This window comes from Rhinoraja longicauda, chromosome 9 (assembly GCF_053455715.1).
Source record: "Rhinoraja longicauda isolate Sanriku21f chromosome 9, sRhiLon1.1, whole genome shotgun sequence".
NCBI lineage: Eukaryota > Metazoa > Chordata > Chondrichthyes > Rajiformes > Arhynchobatidae > Rhinoraja > Rhinoraja longicauda.
Window position 1 is genome coordinate 6564364 of NC_135961.1, and position 20585 is coordinate 6584948.

The following is a 20585-nucleotide window of genomic DNA, read 5'->3' on the forward strand; positions in this document are numbered from 1 at the left end:
TCCCTTTATCCTGCTGACATTCTTGCTCGGCATGAGTTAAGATTGCAACCAAAGCATAATTACACCATCACACCACAATGTGCATTTTTAAAGGAGGACCCAAGGTTTTGCCACACAAACGACATGAACAAAATTGAGGAATCCAGATGGTTTGAGGACGTGTGCATTCGAGGCAGTTTTTAACTGTCAGTTGTGATTGCATCTAAAGGCACATTCTGCGAGGACATCGGTGGGGAAGGGCAGATATCTCCCATACTCTTACTTGCCCAAGTCCAGGTGCAAAAATTGCTCTCTGAATAAAGCCGCTCGATTAGAATTCTTCCTACCATTCTCTCTCTTCCAATGCATTGTGTCACTTCTGCTCAATTTCGTCATTATGCTGAAGTCCAATGGGAATGTTTCAGGAGAGTCGAGTGTGTTTACCCGCACCTGCAATGAACATTCTTACTTGCAGCGGCTTTACAGGCACATTACCATAGTAACACAAATAAACATGCAGCAATCAGTAATATAATATACCGATAATTAGTAATGCGAGGTAATCAGATCATATTATCTATTGTCTATTGTCTATTAGTGAAGAACAGAAATACATTGAGCAACATAGTACATCATAGTTACTGTAATGTCCTCTGTAAGACCCTGTTGTGGCTAGCACAATGAATATACGCCCGACATCTTGTAAGAAGATTCTATTATTGATCCTTCACCAGGAAACTTCTAGAGGGTCACCTGACCTCAGTCACAAGGCCCCAGCCCATTGGCCCTAGAAGGTCACCTGACCTCAGTCACAAGGCTCATTGGCCCGCTTCTGCTCTTGGCCTCAAGGGGGCACTGGCATTTATATTACATATACATCACATCTCCCCCTTTACTTTAATTACATCACATCTCCCCCTTTACTATTTGAAAGACAACCCTATATTCTTTCTTACCTACTTTGACGTTCCCTTTTGCCTGTCCCACCGGCTTCATTGTATGTCCAGAGTATGATCTCAGTGTTACGTTCGTGTTCAGTAAGGCAAGACCAGTCTTTCTGAACAAGTGCTCTGGCAGGATGTCAACTTGAGCTCCAGAGTCAAGTTTGAACTCAATGTTCACATTGTTGATGCTGCACATCTGTCCCCATTCACGCGTCGACTCAATCACAGCGTCAATCACAGTGTCAATGTAGAATACATCAACGTCGTCATCCACTGGCTCAGGCAGCGGATAAGTGTTGATCTGGAACTCAACATCACGGACGTCACGGCTCCAGTCCCCGGCCTTCTGTCTGATTAGCCGGTCATGTTGTCGGGACCGTGGGCGGCTAGTGGGCTAGTGGCCAGTCGGGGGATCTGGAAAAATGTCCAATCTCTCCGCAGTTGTGACATCGCATGTACTGAGCGGGGCAGTAGTTGCTTTTATGCTCACGGGTGCATGACCGACAGACGGTATCCTTACCAGAATCACGGATTTACTGAGGTAGGAAGTTACTGGGAAGAAGCTGTTCTTGAGCTTGGAGGTCATTGCTCCCAGGTTCCTGCACCTTCTTCTTGATGATAGTAGTGAGATGGGAGTGTGGCCAGGTTGGCGTGGGTCTTGGATGATATTTGCTGCCTTGGCAGGTCTCTTCAGTGCTGGGGTGGTCAACACCCATGATGGACTGGGTATGTCCATTCCTGGTGTTCGCTTTCTGCAGCCTCCTTCATTCCTGGTGTTTGAGTTAATGAACCAGGCTGTGGTGCAACCAGTCAATATGCTCTCCACCGTACATCTGCAGAAGTTCAATAGAGTATTCAGTGACGTACTGAATCACCTCAATCTTCTCAGGAAGGAGAGGCATTGATGAACTTACTTTCTGATTGCACCATTGTCCGCCCGGGCCCAGGCCAAATCTTCACAGAAATGCGCACCCAGGAAGTTGAAGCTGTTGATTTTCTCCACCACAGTCTGCTCGATGAACACAGGTGTTTGAAGGAACTGTGCAGATGCTGGTTTAAACCAAAGACAGACACAAAAAGCTGGAGTGATTCAACGGGTCAGACAGCATCTCTGGAGAAAAGGATTAGGTGACGTTTCGAGTGTGAAGAAGGGTCTCGACCCGAAACGTCACCCATTCCTTGTCTCTAGAGATGCTGCCTGAACAGGTGAATGTATCCTTGGCTTCCCCCTGCTGAAGCGAACTATCATGCCTTGATCTTGCTACGAGAGCAAGATTGCTGTTCTGGCACCATTCAATGGGATTATCAATTTCCCTTCTGCACTTTCTTCTTCTTCTGTCGTGTGTCTTTTAGACCTGCAGCTCCGTTGAGGTGAGCCAGGCCAACGTGTCATCGTCCAGGTTAATCAGACCTCGTTCACCATTCGGTGGCCGGTATTTGGGGCAACTGGTGACCGTGCTCCACTGTCTGTGTTGGGTCCCCACACTCGCACTGTCCACAAGACCCCACCTCTTCATCGCTACTCCATAGCATCCGACCCCTGTCCTCAAGCGATTGAGGGTTATCCACTGCTTTCGGGGCAGGTCCTGGCCAGGGACGTCCATGGGTTCACTGATGTAGTGGTGTAGCCTAAATGGTTCCCCTGGCTTCTACCTGTCTCTCCATCTCGTCTTGACCCAGGTGGCCTTGGAAGTGTCAACTGGTTTTGCACAGAGCAGCTAGTGGGCTTGCATGGCAAAGGGGCGCCTTGACTCATTGTTACCCATTATTCATCCAACAACGGTGACATCATTGGCGCATTTAAAGTTGACGCGGGAGGTATGCCTGGCCACACAGTCATGGGTGTAGACTGAGTAGAGCAGGGGACAGAGCACACAGCCATGCCGTGCTCCTGGGTCGATGGTCATTTAGGAGGTCATGTTGTGGGCAATTTCTGCTGATTGTGGTCTGCAGACAAAGAATTTGAGGATCCAGTTCACACCCCTGCAACAGTCTGTTCGAACTTCTACCATCGGGCAGACGATACAAGGCCTTCTACGCCCGCACCTCCAGACTCAGGAACAGCTTCATCCCCAGGGCCATAGCTGCTATGAACCGGTCCTGCTGAGCCGGATGGTCACATCGCACAGTGATCCGGCACAGATCTACTTGCACTTTATTCTGTTGAAACTGTTACAATTTGTTTCATTGGGTTGTTTAAATTAATACTGACTAGCTAATTAATTTATTGCATCGTATGGGAGGCGCATTCCCAATCTCGTTGTACCACTGTACAATGACAATAAAGATATATTGTATTGTATTGTATTGTTTTTTAGAATTTAGTTTTAGAATCACAGCGCGGAAACAGGCCCTTCGTTCCACCGAGTCCGCGCCGCCCAGCGATCCCCGCACACCAACGCTATCCTACACACACCAGGGACAATTTGCATTTATACCAATCCAATTAACCTACAAACCTGCACGTCTTTGGAGTGTGGGAGGAAGCCGGAGATCTCGGAGAAAACACACACAGGTCATGGGGAGAACGTTCAAACTCTGTACAGACAGCACCCGCAGTCGGGATCGAACCCGGGTCTCTGGCGCTGTAAGGCAGCAACTCTACCGCTGCGCCACCGTGCCACCCATGCCCCAGTTAGATAGAGACAAGCAGAACCCCAGCTGTCTGGGTTTGATAACAGGTCTGGAGGGGATGATGACGCTGAATGCCATGCTGTAGTAGATGGACAATAGCCTGACGTAAATGTTGTTACGTGTAGGAAGGAACTGCAGATGTTGGTGATACACTGGAGGCAGACACTGGAGTAACTCAGCGGGACAGGCAGCATCTCTGGAGAGAAAGTATGGGTGACATTTCGGGTCGAGACCCATCTTCAGACTGAGAGTCAGGGGAGAGGGTGGAACAGAGATATGGAAGCATAAGGTGTGAAAACGAGAAAACAAAGGGGACGTAGATCAAGGAAAATGTGGAATAGATCATTATTAGCTCGGGGAAGGTGACAACGAGGTACACAAAGATTTCCATATCCCTGTGTCTCCCTCTCCCCGAAATCAGTCTGAAGAAGGGTCTCGACCCAAAACATCAGCCGTTCCTTCTCTCCAGAGATGCTGCCTGATGCGCTGAGTTACTCCAGCATTTTGGGTCTACCTTCAGTGTAAACCTGCATCTGCCGTTTCCTCCTACAGTAGGATTTTAGATTTTTAGATTTAGATTTAGAGATACAGCGCGGAAACAGGCCCTTCGGCCCACCGAGTCCGCGTCGCCCAGCGATCCCCGCACATTAACACTATCCTACACACACTAGGGACAATTTTTACATTTACCCAGTCAATTAACCTACATACCTGTACATCTTTGGAGTGTGGGAGGAAACCGAAGATCTCGGAGAAAACCCACGCAGGTCACGGGGAGAACGTACAAACTCCGTACAGACGGCGCCCGCAGTCAGGATCGAACCTGAGTCTCCGGCGCTGCATTCGCTGTAAGGCAGCAACTCTACCGCTGCGCCACCGTGCCGCCCGTAGATTTGTAACTGATCTATATAGGAGAAGAAATGGTAGATGGATTGTATGCTCTTTGGAGGGTTGAGCGAAGGAGAAAGTAAACAGTTACAGTCATACAGACTGTTAACAGAATTGATGTACTGAGGGATCTTGGGATATAAGTCCATAGCTCCCTGAAAGTGACAACACAAGTAGACAGTGGTAATGAAGACATATGGTAAGAGTCAGGAAGTCATGATGCAACTTTATCGGACTTTGATTCGGCTGCATTTGGAGTATTGTGTGCAGCATAGGGGCACTGCAAGACTGCGTACTCTCCTCTCTCCTTTACTCTCTCTACACCAATGACTGCACCTCCATAGACTCCTCTGTCAAGCTCCTCAAGTTTGCGGATCACACAACTCTGATTGGACTGATCCAGGATGGGGAGGAATCTGCCTACAGAGGGGAAGTGACACAGCTGGCATCCTGATGCCATCGCAACAACCTGGAGCTCAATGCTCTTAAGACAGTGGAATTGATTGTGGACTTTCGAAGAGCTCCCCCTCCCCTCCCCCCACTCACCATCAACAACACCACAGTCACATCTGTGGAGTCATTTAAGTTCCTTGGAACCATCATCTCCAGGGACCTTAAATGGGGGGCCACCATCGACTCCACAGTCAAAAAGGCCCAACAGAGGATGTACTTCCTGCGGCAACTGAGGAAACACAATCTGCCACAGGCAATGATGATCCAGTTTTATACTGCCATCATTGAGTCCGTCCTCACCTTCTCCATCATGGTCTGGTTTGGCTCAGCCACCAAGCACGACATCCGGAGGCTGCAACGGATCGTTCGATCAGCCAAGAAGTTTGTTAGCTGCAACCTTCCCCCCATTGACGAACTGTACACTGCAAGGGCCAGGAAGCGAGCGGGCAAGATGATCTCTGACCCCTCTCACCCTGGCCACAAACTCTTTGAAGCACTTCCCTCTGGAAGGCGACTCCGTACTGTCAAAGCAGCCACAGCCAGACATAAAAACAGCTTTTGTCCACGAGTGATAGTTCTACTCAACAAACAAAAGTCTGTAGCCTCCTTTTGCTCTGGTATTTTATTCCATTATTCACATGTTTAAATTATAATGTTTTATTCTTAATTGTCTACTGTGTATCATGTTGTTACTTGCGAGCAAAGCACCAAGGCAAATTCCGTGTATGTATACATACTTGGCTAATAAAATGTATTCAATTCAATTCAATTCAGTTCTCTTCACCCCATCACAGGAAGGGTGTGGAGGCTTTGAATGCGCAGAAGAGGTTGACCAGGGTATGGCCTGGATTAGAGGGTAATAGCTGTAGGGAGAGGTTGGAGAAACCTGAATTATTTTCGTTGGAGCATCGGAAATTGAGAAGAGACCCGATGTATAAAGTATATAAATTTATGAAAGGCATGGATAGTGTACATTGTCAGAATCCTCTTTCTGCAGTGGAAATGTCAACGGTCAGAGGTGGCAAAACTAAAGGAGATGCGGAGGGGCAGGTTTTGTTAGGCAGAGAGAAACTGGTGCTTGACTGGAACGTGCTGCCAGGGATGGTGGTGGTGGTGGAGGCAGAGATGACATGGCATTTAAGAGGATTTCAGATCGGCACAGGGAATCATGGCATATGGATCATGTGCAGGCAGAGGAGAATAGTTGAACTTGGCATTGTGTTCGGCTCGGACATTGTGGGTCAAAGGGCCTGTTCCTGTGCTGTATCTTTTTTTGGGGCCGCACGGTGGCGCAGCGGTAGAGTTGCTGCCTTACAGCGAATGCAGCGCCGGAGACTTAGGTTCGATCCTGACTACGGGCGCCCTCTGTACGGAGTTTGTACGTTCTCCCCGTGACCTGCGTGGGTTTTCTCCGAGGTCTTCGGTTTCCTCCCACACCCCAAAGACGTACAGGTATGTAGGTTAATTGACTGGGTAAATGTAAAAAAAAATTGTCCCTAGTGTGTGTAGGATAGTGTTAATGTGCGGGGATCGCTGGGCGGCGCGGACTCGGTGGGCCGAAGGGCCTGTTTCCGCACTGTATCTCTAAATCTAAAAATCTAAAAAAAATCTAAATCTTGCTACATTCTATAATCTATGGTCTATGGAAAGCACTGCAGTAGCATCAACCACCTAATCCAAAATGGTGGCATTGGCAATCAAGTCAGCATGACATGTTGAATAACATCATATCTACCCGTTCACGTGCTACTGGTTAGTCTCAATATTTCTGATCAGGATGAAAATATAGTCATTATAATTCTTTATTTCTAATACCAAGAATTTCAGACAGTTAACCTGATTTAGCAATGTGAATGAATAGAGACGATAGCCAAATGAGGCGTGAAAATGGCTTTAAAATACAGCAAAAACATTTAAGAAACATGAAAAGAAATGAGATGTTGTCTTTTTCTATTTTTCTTCCTAATTCTCTTGCTGCTTTTGTGCCTAGGGAAATTCTATTACGGCCCTTATCTAGGACGAAAGGGCCAATAATAACCTCACATTCAAACAGAAACTGCCAGAGGAACTCAGAAGGTCAGGCAGCATATGTGGAGGCAAAGTAATGGTCAAGATTTAGCATTGAGATCCTTTACCCAGACTGAGATTGAAGAGGGAAGGTAGCCAGTATAAAGAGATGAGGGGGAGGGGTGAGACAGGGGGGGGGGGGGGGAGGCTGTAGGTGATAGGCTGATAGGTGGAGCTAGGTGAGGTGGGCAGATGGAGCAAGGTAGGGAAGGGTGGGGGGTAGTTTTGAGACAGAGGCTGGTGGATGATAGATAGAAGGAGAAAAAAAGAAATTCCTTCTCATTCCTCCTGTATTTTCACTCGCACAGAAATCCTGTCCATACACATCCTGTCCATACACCTCCTCCCTCCACTCTGTCCACTCTGTCAGTCCTTTCAAGTTAGGCAGAGGTTCACTTGCACCTCCTCCAATCCCACCTCCAACCTCATTGTGTACAGTTTTGGTCTCCTAATTTGAGGAAGGATATCCTTGTGATTGAGGCAGTGCAGCCTAGGTTCTCGAGATTGATCCCTGGGATGGCGGGACTGTCATACGAGGAATGATTGAAAAGACTAGGCTTGCATTTACTGGAGTTTAGAAGGATGAGAGGGGATCTTATAGAAACATATAAAATTATAAAAGGACTGGACAAGCTAGATGCAGGAAAAATGTTCCCATTGTTGGGTGAGTCCAGAACCAGGGGCCACAGTCTTAGAATAAAGGGGAGGCCATTTAAAACTGAGGTGAGAAAAAACTTTTTCACCCAGAGAGTTGTGAATTTGTGGAATTCTCTGCCACAGAGGGCAGTGGAGGCCAAATCACTGGATGGATTTAAGAGAGAGTCAGATAGAGCTCTAGGGGTTGGTGGAATCAAGGGATATGGGGAGAAGGCAGGCACGGGCTATTGATTGTGGACGATCAGCCATGATCAGAAAGAATGGCGGTGCTGGCTCGAAGGGCCGAATGGCCTCCTCCTGCACCTATTTTCTATGTTTCTTTGTTTCTATCTCCTGTATCCGTTGTTCAAGATGTGGACTCTTATACATCGGTGAGACTAAACGCAGACTGGGCGATCGTTTGGCTGAACCCCTTCGCTCAGTCCGCCTGGTCTCCACCTGATCTCCCGGTTGCCAAACACCTTCCCATTCCCGCACTGACCTTTCGGTCCTGGGTCTCCTCCATTGTCAGAGTGAGGCCAAATGCAAAATAGAGGAAAAGCGTTTCATATTTTGCTTGGGTAGCTTACAACAAACACAGTGGTATGAACATTGATTTTTCTAACTTCGAGTAACCCTTGCATCCCCCCTCTTTTCATTCCACCCCAACCAGCTTCAAAGTCGCCTTGTTGAGTTACATTGTCTATACTTGTTCTCACCTAGGCCACAGCTAACTAGGGCCCGTTTCTTTTATCATCGCTACTTTTATCATATTGTAAATTAATTTGTCCTGTATCTCTCTACATCACTATCTGTATCTCTCATTTTCCTTTCCCCTAAATCTCAGTCTGGAGAAGGGTCTTGACCTGAAACATCACCCATTCCTTCTCTCCAGAGATGCTGTCTCTCCCGCTGAGTTACTGCAGCATTTTGTGTCTATCTACGGTTTAAATCAGCATCTGCAGTTCCTTGCTACACACATCCTCAATATCATACGCTTCTGCAAACCGCTGCTTGTAAGGCTGGTGGAAATAGACTGAATCACAACTTCCAAAAAGGAATTGTCTACTTCTATACTTTTTGGTATGAAATAGGAATGAGGTCGTTTGGCTCATCAAGTTCATGAATCCTCTCAAAATAATCCCATCAGTCTCATTCCCTCACATATATCCCGGCGGCGCGGTGGCGCAGCGGTAGAGTTGCTGCCTTACAGCGAATGCAGCGCCGGAGACTCAGGTTCGATCCCGACTACGGGCGCCGTCTGTACGGAGTTTGTACGTTCTCCCCGTGACCTGCGTGGGTTTTCTCCGAGATCTTCGGTTTCCTCCCACACTCCAAAGGCGTGCAGGTATGTAGGTTAATTGGCTGGGCAAATTTAAAAATTGTCCCTAGTGGGTGTAGGATAGTGTTAGTGTGCGGGGATCGCTGGGCGGCGCGGACCCAGTGGGCCGAAGGGCCTGTTTCTGCACTGTGTCTCTAAAAAATATATATATAAACAATTCTTTCTCATATGCCCTTCAATTGCACCTCCTTCTGCCATTGCCCTGCCACCCAATTGCACGACAGCAATTGAACCATGGGGATGTGAGAGAAAACCAAGCGAACCAGGGCAAGCCCATCTAGTCACAGGAAAAATGTGCGTGCTCCCACTAGTGCTGAAACTGTGAAGCAGCAGCACTCTGCTGCTCTTGTTTATAGACCCAAAGGAAACGTGTGGGGGACGAGACTGAGAGACTGAATGAGATAGAAACATAGAAACATAGACAATAGGTGCAGGAGGAGGCCATTTGGCCCTTCGAGTCAGCATCGCCATTCATTGTGATCATGGCTGATCATCCACAATCAGTAACCCCCTTCTCCCAATATCCCTTAATTCCGCTAGCCCCGAGAGCTCTATCTAACTCTCTTTTAAACTCATCCAGTGAATTGGCCTCCACCACCTTCTGTGGCAGAATTTTTTTTTAGAGATTCAGCGCCGAAACAGGCCCTTCGGCCCACCGGGTCTGCGCCGCCCAGCGATCCCCGCACATTAACACTATCCTACACCCACTAGGGACAATTTTTACATTTGCCCAGCCAATTAACCTACATACCTGTACGCCTTTGGAGTGTGGGAGGAAACCGAAGATCTCGGAGAAAACCCACGCAGGTCACGGGGAGAACGTACAAACTCCGTACAGACGGCACCCGTAGTCAGGATCGAACCTGAGTCTCCGGCGCTGCATTCGCTGTAAGGCAGCAACTCTACCGCTGCGCCACCGTGCCGTTGAGAATTCCACAAATTCACAACTCTCCGGGCGAATTTTTTTTTTCTCACCTCAGTTTTAAGATGAGATGGCAAGAAGCTGAGGTGAAGTGAAAGGGCCGAATGGCCTCAATCCCATTGTCTGTAACCTGTTCTAACCTAGCAATCACCTAACAATGGCCTGTTTCCTTTAGCATCGTCACTTTTTTCCATATCTTTCACTCATCTGTTCTACATCTCTCTACATCACCGTCCATATCTCTCTTTTACCTTTCCCCTGACTCTCAGTCTGAAGAAGAGGGTCTCGACCAGAAATGTCACCTATTCCTTTTCTCCAGAAATGCCCTCTGACCTGCTGAGTTACTCCAGCTTTTTGTGTCGATCTTCGACCTCATTCTAAGTTTTGACAAATGTCCTCTACACCTGAATCCAAACCATACATCATTAATCAATAACACCTTCATCCTGACTGCATCAACATACAAAATGTGAATTCTAGAAATCAGGAATAAAGCAAAATGCTGAACGCATCCAGCAGGTCAGGAATTACCTGTGAAAAGAGTTAACATTTCAGGTCTGAGACTGGTCATCAGAACTGGGGACCCACGTCTGAAGAAGGGTCTCGACCCGAAATGTCACCCATTCCTTCTCTCCAGAGATGCTGCCTGTCCCGCTGGGTTACTCCAGCATTTTGTGTCTGTCTTCAGTCTAAACCAGCATCTGCAGTTCCTCCCCACGCAAGGGGCACAAGAGGTTAGTTTAAAGTTGGAAATAGGATGGGGAATGGTTGGACAGAATAAAGGGAGAAGGTCTGATAGAGCAAAACCAGGGTTCAGTGGTGATCAGACAGACACAGTGGTGATAAGATGTATAAATCATTGGGAGGCTGTAGAGAGAATGAGAAAAGGAGTCGGAAGAAGGGTCTCAACCCGAATCGTCATCCATTCCTTCCTTCGCTCCAGAAATGCTGCCAGTCCCGCTGAACTACTCCAGCATTTTGTGTCTATCTACGAGAGAAAATGAATAAAAGCTGAGCAATTAGATCAGTTTGAAAGAGAAAAGCAAAGGAACATAAAAGTTGAAAAATGCAGTTTACTGGAGCTGAACCGAACGTCACTCTGCAATGTTCCCCACGCATTAATAAATATCATGCACATGGAAACAGATAATAGTACTAATCAAGATCATTCTTCAAGGCTTTCATGCAGAAATATGCAATTGCGTCATCTTTTTTTTACAAAACCTGATAGTTTCATCTGATAGAAGTGATCTTGATACATTCAGCCAGCATTCATGCATTGTCCATAACAGGACATTTTGTCCCCTTTTCAGAAAAAAACAGCCAGGAAATTAGAGGCTTCCCTGTAAATGTTAAAACCAGTAACATCACATGCCTGCCCTGCTTTACCTCCTAGTCAAACACATTTCTTCACTGCATGCTTTTTGTTCTGATCAGAAATGGTGTGGCAATGACATTTATTATCAAGTTGAATGAAGTCCCTCTGCATATAGTGCTTCCCAGAGCTATTGTTCCCTGTCAGTCGGTGGGAATTGTGGTTGACTCCGTTATCCAAGATTTCAAGAGAGAGTTAGATAGAGCTCATAGGGCTAAAGGAATCAAGGGATATGGGGAAAAAGCAGGAACGGGGTACTGATTTTAGGTGATCAGCTATGATCATATTGAATGGCGGTGCTGGTCCGAAGGGCCGAATGGCCTGTTTCTGCATGTTTATTTTACTATGTTTCTGTGTTTCTATGTTTATCCAGTGTTTCCTTGCAGTGAAACATCCTTGGTGCATATCCTTGAGATGGCAGTAACTGTATGCCTCACAAAATCTCTGTTTGAGAGAAATAATGGCTCTTCCTCTCAGTTGAAAGTAGGCAACCCTGAGAATGCCCTCCAAGGTTGGCCCATGAAAGGACGCATCTTCGCAAACCCGCACAGAAGCTCGTGTTCCCAGAACCTCATTCTTCTTAACTCCACTGCGTTTGGTGCTCTCTTCATATCATATCATATCATATATATACAGCCGGAAACAGGCCTTTTCGGCCCTCCAAGTCCGTGCCGCCCAGCGATCCCCGTACATTAACACTATCCTACACCCACTAGGGACAATTTTTACATTTACCCAGCCAATTAACCTACATACCTGTACGTCTTTGGAGTGTGGGAGGAAACCGAAGATCTCGGAGAAAACCCACGCAGGTCACGGGGAGAACGTACAAACTCCTTACAGTGCAGCACCCGTAGTCAGGATCGAACCTGAGTCTCCGGCGCTGCATTCGCTGTAAAGCAGCAACTCTACCGCTGCGCCACCGTGCCGCCCGTCTCTTGCTGAAGTTCTCACAAGATAATCACTTTGAAGCTGGAGTCAATCTATTGAATCACCTCTGCCTCCAAGGCAAGTGTACATCCACTCACTGTCCAAAGGGAATGGGCTAAACAGACCTAGCTGTTGATAGAGCCCATGGTTTAACCTTCACTATTGGTGGTCTCATAGTCCTGTCAGTCTTCATGACCAAAATAATATAAATTCATTATAATTATGATCCAACAGTGCAACATATGGAGAAAGACATCAATTAGGGTAAATAAATAAACACTTGATATTTAGTTCAGGTAATTATTATCACGTGTACCAAGGTACACTGAAAAGCTTTTTTGTTGCGTACTATCCAGTTAGTGAAAAGACGACACATGATTACATCAAGCAGTCCAATATCCCTTTATATCATCGTCTATATCTCTGGTTTCCCTTTCCCGTGACTTTCAGTCTGAAGATGAATCTCAACCCGAAAAAAGTCACCCATTTCTTCTCTCCAGAGATGCTGCCTGTCCCATTGAGTTACTCCAGCATTTTGTATCTATCCACAATGTACAGATACATGATAAAGGAAATAACGTTTGGTGCAAGATAAAGTCCAGTGAAGTCTGATGAAATATAATTTGAGAGTCATTGAATACCCACACCACTCTGGCCAAGCTCTCTTCGGATACGGAGACATGAAGATGATCCAGACGGGGAACAGCGAAATGTTCAACGTCCGTCATATGAAGGAGATGATTGTGTGTGTGCGTGTGTGTCCATGTGTGTGTGTGTGTGTGTGTGTGTGTTGTATGTGTGTTTGTGAGTGTTGTATGTGTGTGTGTGTTGTATGTGTATGTGCATGTGTGTGCGTGCGCGTGTGTGTTATGTTTGTGTGTGTGTGTGTTGTAGGTGTGTATGTGTGTGTGTTGTGTGTGTGTGTAAGTGGTGTGTGTGTGTGCTGTGTGTATCTGTGTGTGTGTGTGTGTGTGTGTGTGTGTGTATGTGGTGCGTGTGGGTGTGTGTGTGTATGTATGTGTGTTTGTATGTGTGTGTGTGTTGTATGTGTGTGTGTTGCATGTGTATGTGTGTATGTATGTGTTGTATGTGTGTGTTGTATGTGTATGTGTGTATGTGTATGTATGTGTTGTATGTGTGTGTTGCATGTGTATGTGTGTGTTGTTTATGTGTGCGTGTTGTATGTGTGTGTGTTGTATGTGTATGTGTGTGTGCGTAGTATGTATGTGAGTGTGTGTGTGAGAGTGTGTGTGTGTGAGTGTGTGTGTGTGTATGTGCGTGCGTGTGTGTGTGTGTGTGTGTGTGTGTGTGTGTGTGTGTGTGTGTGTGTGTGTGTGTGTGTGTGTGTGTGTGTGTGTGTGAGTGTGTGTGTGAGAGGTTCATGACATCTGTATGTGTGTTACTGTTAGTTTAGTTTAGTTTAGTTTAGTTTAGTTTAGTTTAGTTTAGAGATACAGTGTGGAAACAGGACCTTTGGCCCACTGCTTCCAATACAAAGCCAATTAACCCACAAATCTGTAGAAACATCTTTGGAGTGTGGGAGGAAACCCCCGAAGATCTCGGAGAAAACCCACGCGGTCACGGGGAGAACGTACAGACTCCGTGCAGACAGCACCCGTAGTCGGGATCAAACCCAGGTCTCTGGCACTGTAAGCGCTGTAAGGCAGCAACTCTAGCGCGGTGCCACCTTCACAAAGAACATAGAACAGTACAGCACACGAAACAGGACCTGCGACCCACAATGTCAGTGCCGGACATGCCAAGACCAACTCTTATCTGCCTGCACATAGTCGATTTCCCTCCATTCCCTGCATATCCATATGTCTATCTAAAAGTCGCTTAAATGCCACTATTGTATCTGCCCCAGGTACTCACCACCCTCTGTGCAAAACACTCACCCCGCACTTCTCATTTAAACTTTGCCCCTATCACCTTAAAGCTGTGCGCCTTAGTGTTTGATTTTTCTATCCTGGCTAAAAGGTACTGTCTGTCTACCCTAGCTATTCCCATCATTATTTTATATACATCTATCAGGTCTCTCCGCAATCTCCAGCATTCCAGGGAAAACAATACATGTCTGTTCAACATCTCCCTATTGCCCCCTGAACTATGTTCCTGGTAAACCTTCTCTGCACCCTTTCCAAAGCTTTCACATCTTCCCTGTAATGGTCCGACCAGAACTGTTTGCAATATTCCAAATGCGGCCTAACCAAAGTCCTATTAAGGTGCATCATGACTTCCTGACTCTTACACTCAATGCCCCGGTCTATGAAGGCAAGCGTACCATCTATGTACTAAAACTTTCGTTTGTTATCTTGTTTGTGACTGAACTTCAGCCAAAACGGTACATGATAGCGCAACAATTTTAGGCCCACCTTACTCACCATCGTCACCTTAGTGATAATGCAAGTAGTTTTATTGAAATCGGTGTTATATTTTTAAAGTTATTCACATTTTAAAGTTTAAAAGGAGGGGAGGAGGGAAGGGGTAAAGGAGGAGTGGGGGAGAAGGGAGAGGGGAGGGGGGGGTTGAGGAGAGGGAGGAGGGGGGGAGGACAGGGTGCTGGACCAATGCAGGAGAGGTTTGGGCCCAATGGGTCCATTTGGTCTAATATGCCATAAGACTTGCACTAGTTGGTGTAAAAAAAAGCATTTTGTTTTAGGTGTTTTGGAATGCATAAACTCAAGCAGCATTTGCTTACTATGCATTATTGATTTAAGTATTATCATAGAAACATAGAAACATAGAAAATAGGTGCAGGAGTAGGCCATTCGGCCCCTCGAGCCAGCACTACCATTCAATATGATCATGGCTGATCATCCAAAATCAGTACCCCGTTCCTGCTTTCTCCCCATACCCCTTGATTCCGTTAGCCCTAAGAGCTAGATCTAACTCTCTCTTGAATACATCCAGTGAATTGGCCTCCACTGCCTTCTGTGGCAGAGAATGCCACAGATTCACAACTCTCTGGCAGAAAAAGTTTTTCCTCATCTCAGTCTTAAATGGCCTACCCCTTATTCTTAAACTATAACCCCCCTGGTTCTGGACTCCCCCAACATCGGTAACATCAGATGTCCAGGAGTGAAAAGTCCAGGAGTCAGGAGTCAGGAAAAGGTCGAGAAAGAAGGAGCAAGGACGACCGTCGGCTGAAAGCGAGCAAAGTAAGTGAGTGTTAATCGCTGGTAGAAAGGCAGTTTAAAAAAGAGTGCCAAAGGGACGCTAGCAGTCAGTCAATAAAGCACATACCTCCAAGCTCCTCAGGAAGACAGGATAGAAGTGAGTGCGTGGATTGGCTGATCAATTAAATTGGAAGTTTGGCAAATTGGCCAATTAGGTAATTTAGAGACTGATATTAACAAGGCTTGCACAAGGGGTGCAGCCCTGTCTGGGTGAAGCCCTGTTGAGGGAAGTGCCCTGTGAGAAAAGTGCGCGTCTTTGGCTGCGAGTCTTTCTTTGGCTGCGAGGCTGAGGTGAGGAGGCTACACTTGTTTTCGAGACTGATTTTTTTTTTAAACAATAAAGTAATGGCGGACAAGTTGGTGCAGTGTGTTTCCTGCAGGATGTGGGAAGGTAGGGACACCGCTGGAGCTTCTGGGAGCTACACCTGCAAGAACTGTGTCCAGGTGCAGCTCCTGAATGGATGTGTGGCGGAGTTGGAGAAGCAGCTGGATGACCTCAGGGCCATCTGGGAATGCGAGAGTTTCCTGGACAGGACCTACTGTGAGGCTGTCAAGTCAAGGGTCCAGGTCGAGTGCAGGTGGGAGACTGTTTCAGGGTGGAGTGAACGTAGACTACAGGAGACCCCGGTGGCTGTGCCTATTACAAACGGGTACACCCTTTTGGGAACTGTCGGGGCAGAAGACGCTTCCAGTCCGAGCGGCGGACAGGTTGGTGGTTCTAATCCAGGCAAGGAGACCCGACCGGGGAGACCGAAGTCTGGAAGAGCCATAGTAGTGGGTGACTCCATTGTCCGAGGTACGGACAGTAGATTCTGTGGCGGGAGTCGAGGATGGTTTGTTGCCTCCCTGGTGCCAGGGTTCAAGACATCATGGACCGGCTTCAGAACATCCTAGCGAGGGAAGGCGATCAACCGGATGTAGTTGTGCACGTGGGCACGAACGATATCGGGATGAAGAGGAAGGAGATACTGCAACGTGAGTTTAGAGAGTTAGGAAGAAGACTGAGAAGTAGGACGTCGAAGGTGATTGTCTCTGGACTGCTACCTGTACCTCGTGCTGGTGAGGGCAGGAACAGAGAGATCGGGGATATGAATGTATGGCTGAGGGGTTGGTGCAGGGAGCAGGGATTGAGATTTCTAGACCACTAGGATCTCTTCTGGGGTAGGGGTGACCTGTACAAGAGGGACGGGTTGCACCTTAACAACAGGGGGAACCAACATTCTGGCAGGTAGGTTTGCTAGTGCTACAAGTGTGGCTTTAAACTAAGTAGTGGGGGGGAGGGGTTGGCAAATTGGGAATATGAAGATGGAGTTAAAGAGGAAGCGAATACAGGAGAAATTGCAAAGGACACTCAAATAAATGGGAAGGGAAGTTCTCGAAGGGATAAGAGAGTAAGGTCAGGGCCAATTGTGACCGGTGTGAGAGGGGAGGTGAATACCGAAGTTAAAGTGTTGTATTTAAATGCGCGAAGTATAAAAAATAAAGTGGATGAGCTTGAGGCTCAGTTAGTCATGGGCAAGTATGATGTTGTGGGAATCACTGAGACATGGCTACAAGAGGACCAGGGCTGGGAACTGAATATTCAGGGGTACACAACGTATAGAAAAGACAGACAGGTGGGCAGAGGGGGTGGGGTCGCTCTGTTGGTGAGGAATGATATTCACTCCCTTGCAAGGGGTGACATAGAATCAGGAGATGTAGAATCAGTATGGATAGAAATGAGGAATTGTCAGGGTAAAAAGACACTAATGGGAGTTATTTACAGGCCCCCAAACAGTAGCCTCGACATAGGGTGCAAGTTGAATCAGGAGCTAAAATTGGCATGTCGCAAATGTAATGCTACGGTGGTTATGGGAGATTTCAACATGCAGGTAGACTGGGAAAATCAGGTTGGTAATGGACCCCAGGAAAGAGAGTTTGTGGAGTGCCTCCGAGATGGATGTTTTGAAGACCTTGCACTGGAGCCTACTAGGGAGATGGCAATTCTGGATTTAGTGTTGTGTAATGAACCTGATCTGATAAGGGGACTCGAGATAAAAGAGCCATTAGGAGCAGTGAACACAATATGATAAGTTTTACTCTACAAATTGAGAGGGAGAAGGGGAAAATCGGAAGTGTCAGTATTACAGTATAGCAAAGGGGATTACAGAGGCATGAGGCAGGAGCTGGCCAGAATTGACTGGAAGGAGACCCTAGCAGGGAAGACGGTGGAACAGCAATGGCAGGTATTCCTGGGAATAATGCAGAAGTTGCAGGATCAATTTATCCTAAAGAGGAGGAAAGATTCTAAGGGGAGTAAGAGGCACCCGTGACTGACAAGGGAAGTCAAGGACAGCATAAAAATAAAAGAGAAGAAGTACAACAAAGCAAAGAAGAGTGGGAAGCCAGAGGATTGGGACTCTTTTAAAGAGCAACAGAAGATAACTAAAAAGGCAATACGGGGAGAAAAGATGAGGTACGAGGGTAAACTAGCCAATAATATAAAGGTGGATAGTAAAAAAATTTTAGGTATGTAAAGAGGAAAAAAATAGTCAAGGCAAATGTGGGTCCCTTAAAGTCAGAAGCAGGGGAATTTATTATGGGGAACAAGGAAATGGAAGACGAGTTGAACCGGTACTTTGGATCTGTCTTCACTAAGGAAGATACAAGCAATCTCCCAGATGTTCTAGTGGCAAGAGGAACTGAAGGAAATCCACATTAGGCAGGAAATGGTGTTGGGTACACTGGTGGGACTGAAGGCTGATAAATCCCCAGGGCCTGATGGTCTGCATCCCAGAGTACTTAAGGAGGTGGCGCTAGAATTTGTGGACGCATTAGGGATTATTTTCCAATGTTCTATAGATTCAGGATCAGTTCCTGTGGATTGAAGGGTAGCGAATGTTTTCCCACTTTTTAAGAAAGGAGGGGGAGAGAAAACGGGAAATTATAGACCAGTTAGTCTGACATCAGTGGTGGGGAAGATGCTGGAGTCAATTATAAAAGACAAAATTGCGGAGCATTTGGATAGTAGTAACAGGATCGTTCTGAGTCAGCATGGATTTACAAAGGGGAAATCATGGTTGACTAATCTTCTGGAACTCTTTGAGGATGTAAGTAGGAAAATTGACAGGGGAGAGCCGGTGGATGTGGTGTACCTCGACTTTCGAAAAGCCTTCGACAAGGTTCCACATAGGAGATTAGTGGGCAAAATTAGAGCACATGGTATTGGAGGTAGGGTACTGACATGGATAGAAAATTGGTTGACAGACAGAAAGCAAAGAGTGGGGATAAATAGGTCCCTTTCAGAATGGCAGGCAGTAACTAGTGGGGTACCGCAAGGCTCGGTGCTGGGACTGCAGTTATTTACAATATATATTAATGACTTGGATGAAGGGATTAAAAGTACCATTAGCAAATTTGCAGATGATACAAAGCTGGGTGGTAGTGTGAACTGTGAGGAAGATGCTATGAGGTTGCAGGGTGACTTGGACAGGTTGTGTGAGTGGGCGGATGCATGGCAGATGCAGTTTAATGTGGATAAGTGTGAGGTTATCCACTTTGGTGGTAAGAATAGGAAGGCAGAGTATTATCTGAATGGTGTCAAGTTTGGAAAAGGGGATGTACAACGAGATCTGGGTGTCCTAGTGCATCAGTCACTGAAAGGAAGCATGCAGGTACAGCAGGCAGTGAAGAAAGCCAATAGAATGTCGGCCTTTATAACAAGAGGAGTTGAGTATAGGAGCAAAGAGGTCCTTCTGCAGTTGTACATGGCCCTAGTGAGACCGCACCTGGAGTACTGTGTGCAGTTTTGGTCTCCAAATTTGAGGAAGGATATCCTTGCTATTGAGGGCGTGCAGCGTAGGTTTACTAGGTTAATTCCTGGAATGGCGGGACTGTCATATGTTGAAAGACTGGAGCGACTAGGTTTGTATTCACTGGAATTTAGAAGGATGAGAGGGGATCTTATCGAAACGTATAAGATTATTAAGGGGTTGGGCATGTTAGAGGCAGGAAACATGTTCCCAATGTTGGGGGAATCCAGAACCAGGGGCCACAGTTTAAGAATAAGGGGTAGGCCATTTAGAACGGAGATGAGGAAAAGCTTTTTCAGTCAGAGAGTTGTAAATCTGTGGAATTCTCTGCCTCAGAAGGCAGTGGAGGCCAATTCTCTGAATGCATTCAAGAGAGAGCTAGATAGAGCTCTTAAGGATAGCGGAGTCAGGGGGTATGGGGAGAAGGCAGGAACGGGGTACTGATTGAGAATGAACAGCCATGATCACATTGAATGGCGGTGCTGGCTTGAAGGGCCGAATGGCCTACTCCTGCACCTATTGTCTATTGTCGATGAAGCCATGGGAGATGTTTCCACTGTAACATAGGAGAGAATGGGCCATGCATCCACAAACCAAAGTACCAATCTGTTCTTGCTGCAATCACACTGCCAGCTGCAATAAACATTTACATTGAGGCGGTGATAAACATAGACTGCTTTCCATATGTCAAGAGTCACACAAATGCTGGAGTAACTCAGCGGGACAGGTAGCATCTCAGGATGGAAGGAATGGGTGACGTTTGGGGTCGAGACCTGAAAGCACAGAGAGTAATGTTGGGACTTTTCCCTCCTGTTTTCACACACTTCTGTGAAATATACCACTTGAACGTTACTGTTACCGGTAGCAATATCTATTAATACTAGACAAAGTGGACCCGTTGGGCCCAAACCTCTCCTGCATTGGTGCAGCACCCCCCCTCCCCCCCCTCCCCCTCTCTCTTCAACCCCCCCTCCCCTCCCCTTCTCCCCCACTCCCCCACTCCACCACTCCCCCCCTTCCCCCCTTCCCCCCTTCCCCCCTTCCCCCCTCCCCCCCTCCCCCTCCCCCTCCCCCATGCCATCTCCCAGGGGACAAATCCCTTCAGATCATTCTCTCTCACTTTACTTCCCCATAGCCCCGTGACTTACTCTCTCACATGCCAAACAAACCCACTTTGATTCCTATCACTATGCACCTGTACACTAAGGGATAATTTACAGTAACCAGCACATCTTTTGGGATGTAGGTGGAAAGAAAGCGCCTGTCGGAAACCCACATAATCAAGGGAAGTACATATACATTCCACATGGCTAGCACCTGCGGTCATGATTTAAATCTGGCTCCCTGATGCTCTGGGGCAGCAGCACTAACTCTACCACCTGCCACCCTCATCAGTCAGAGTTTTGAGTATAGAAGTTGGGAGGTCATGGTGCAGTTGTATAAGA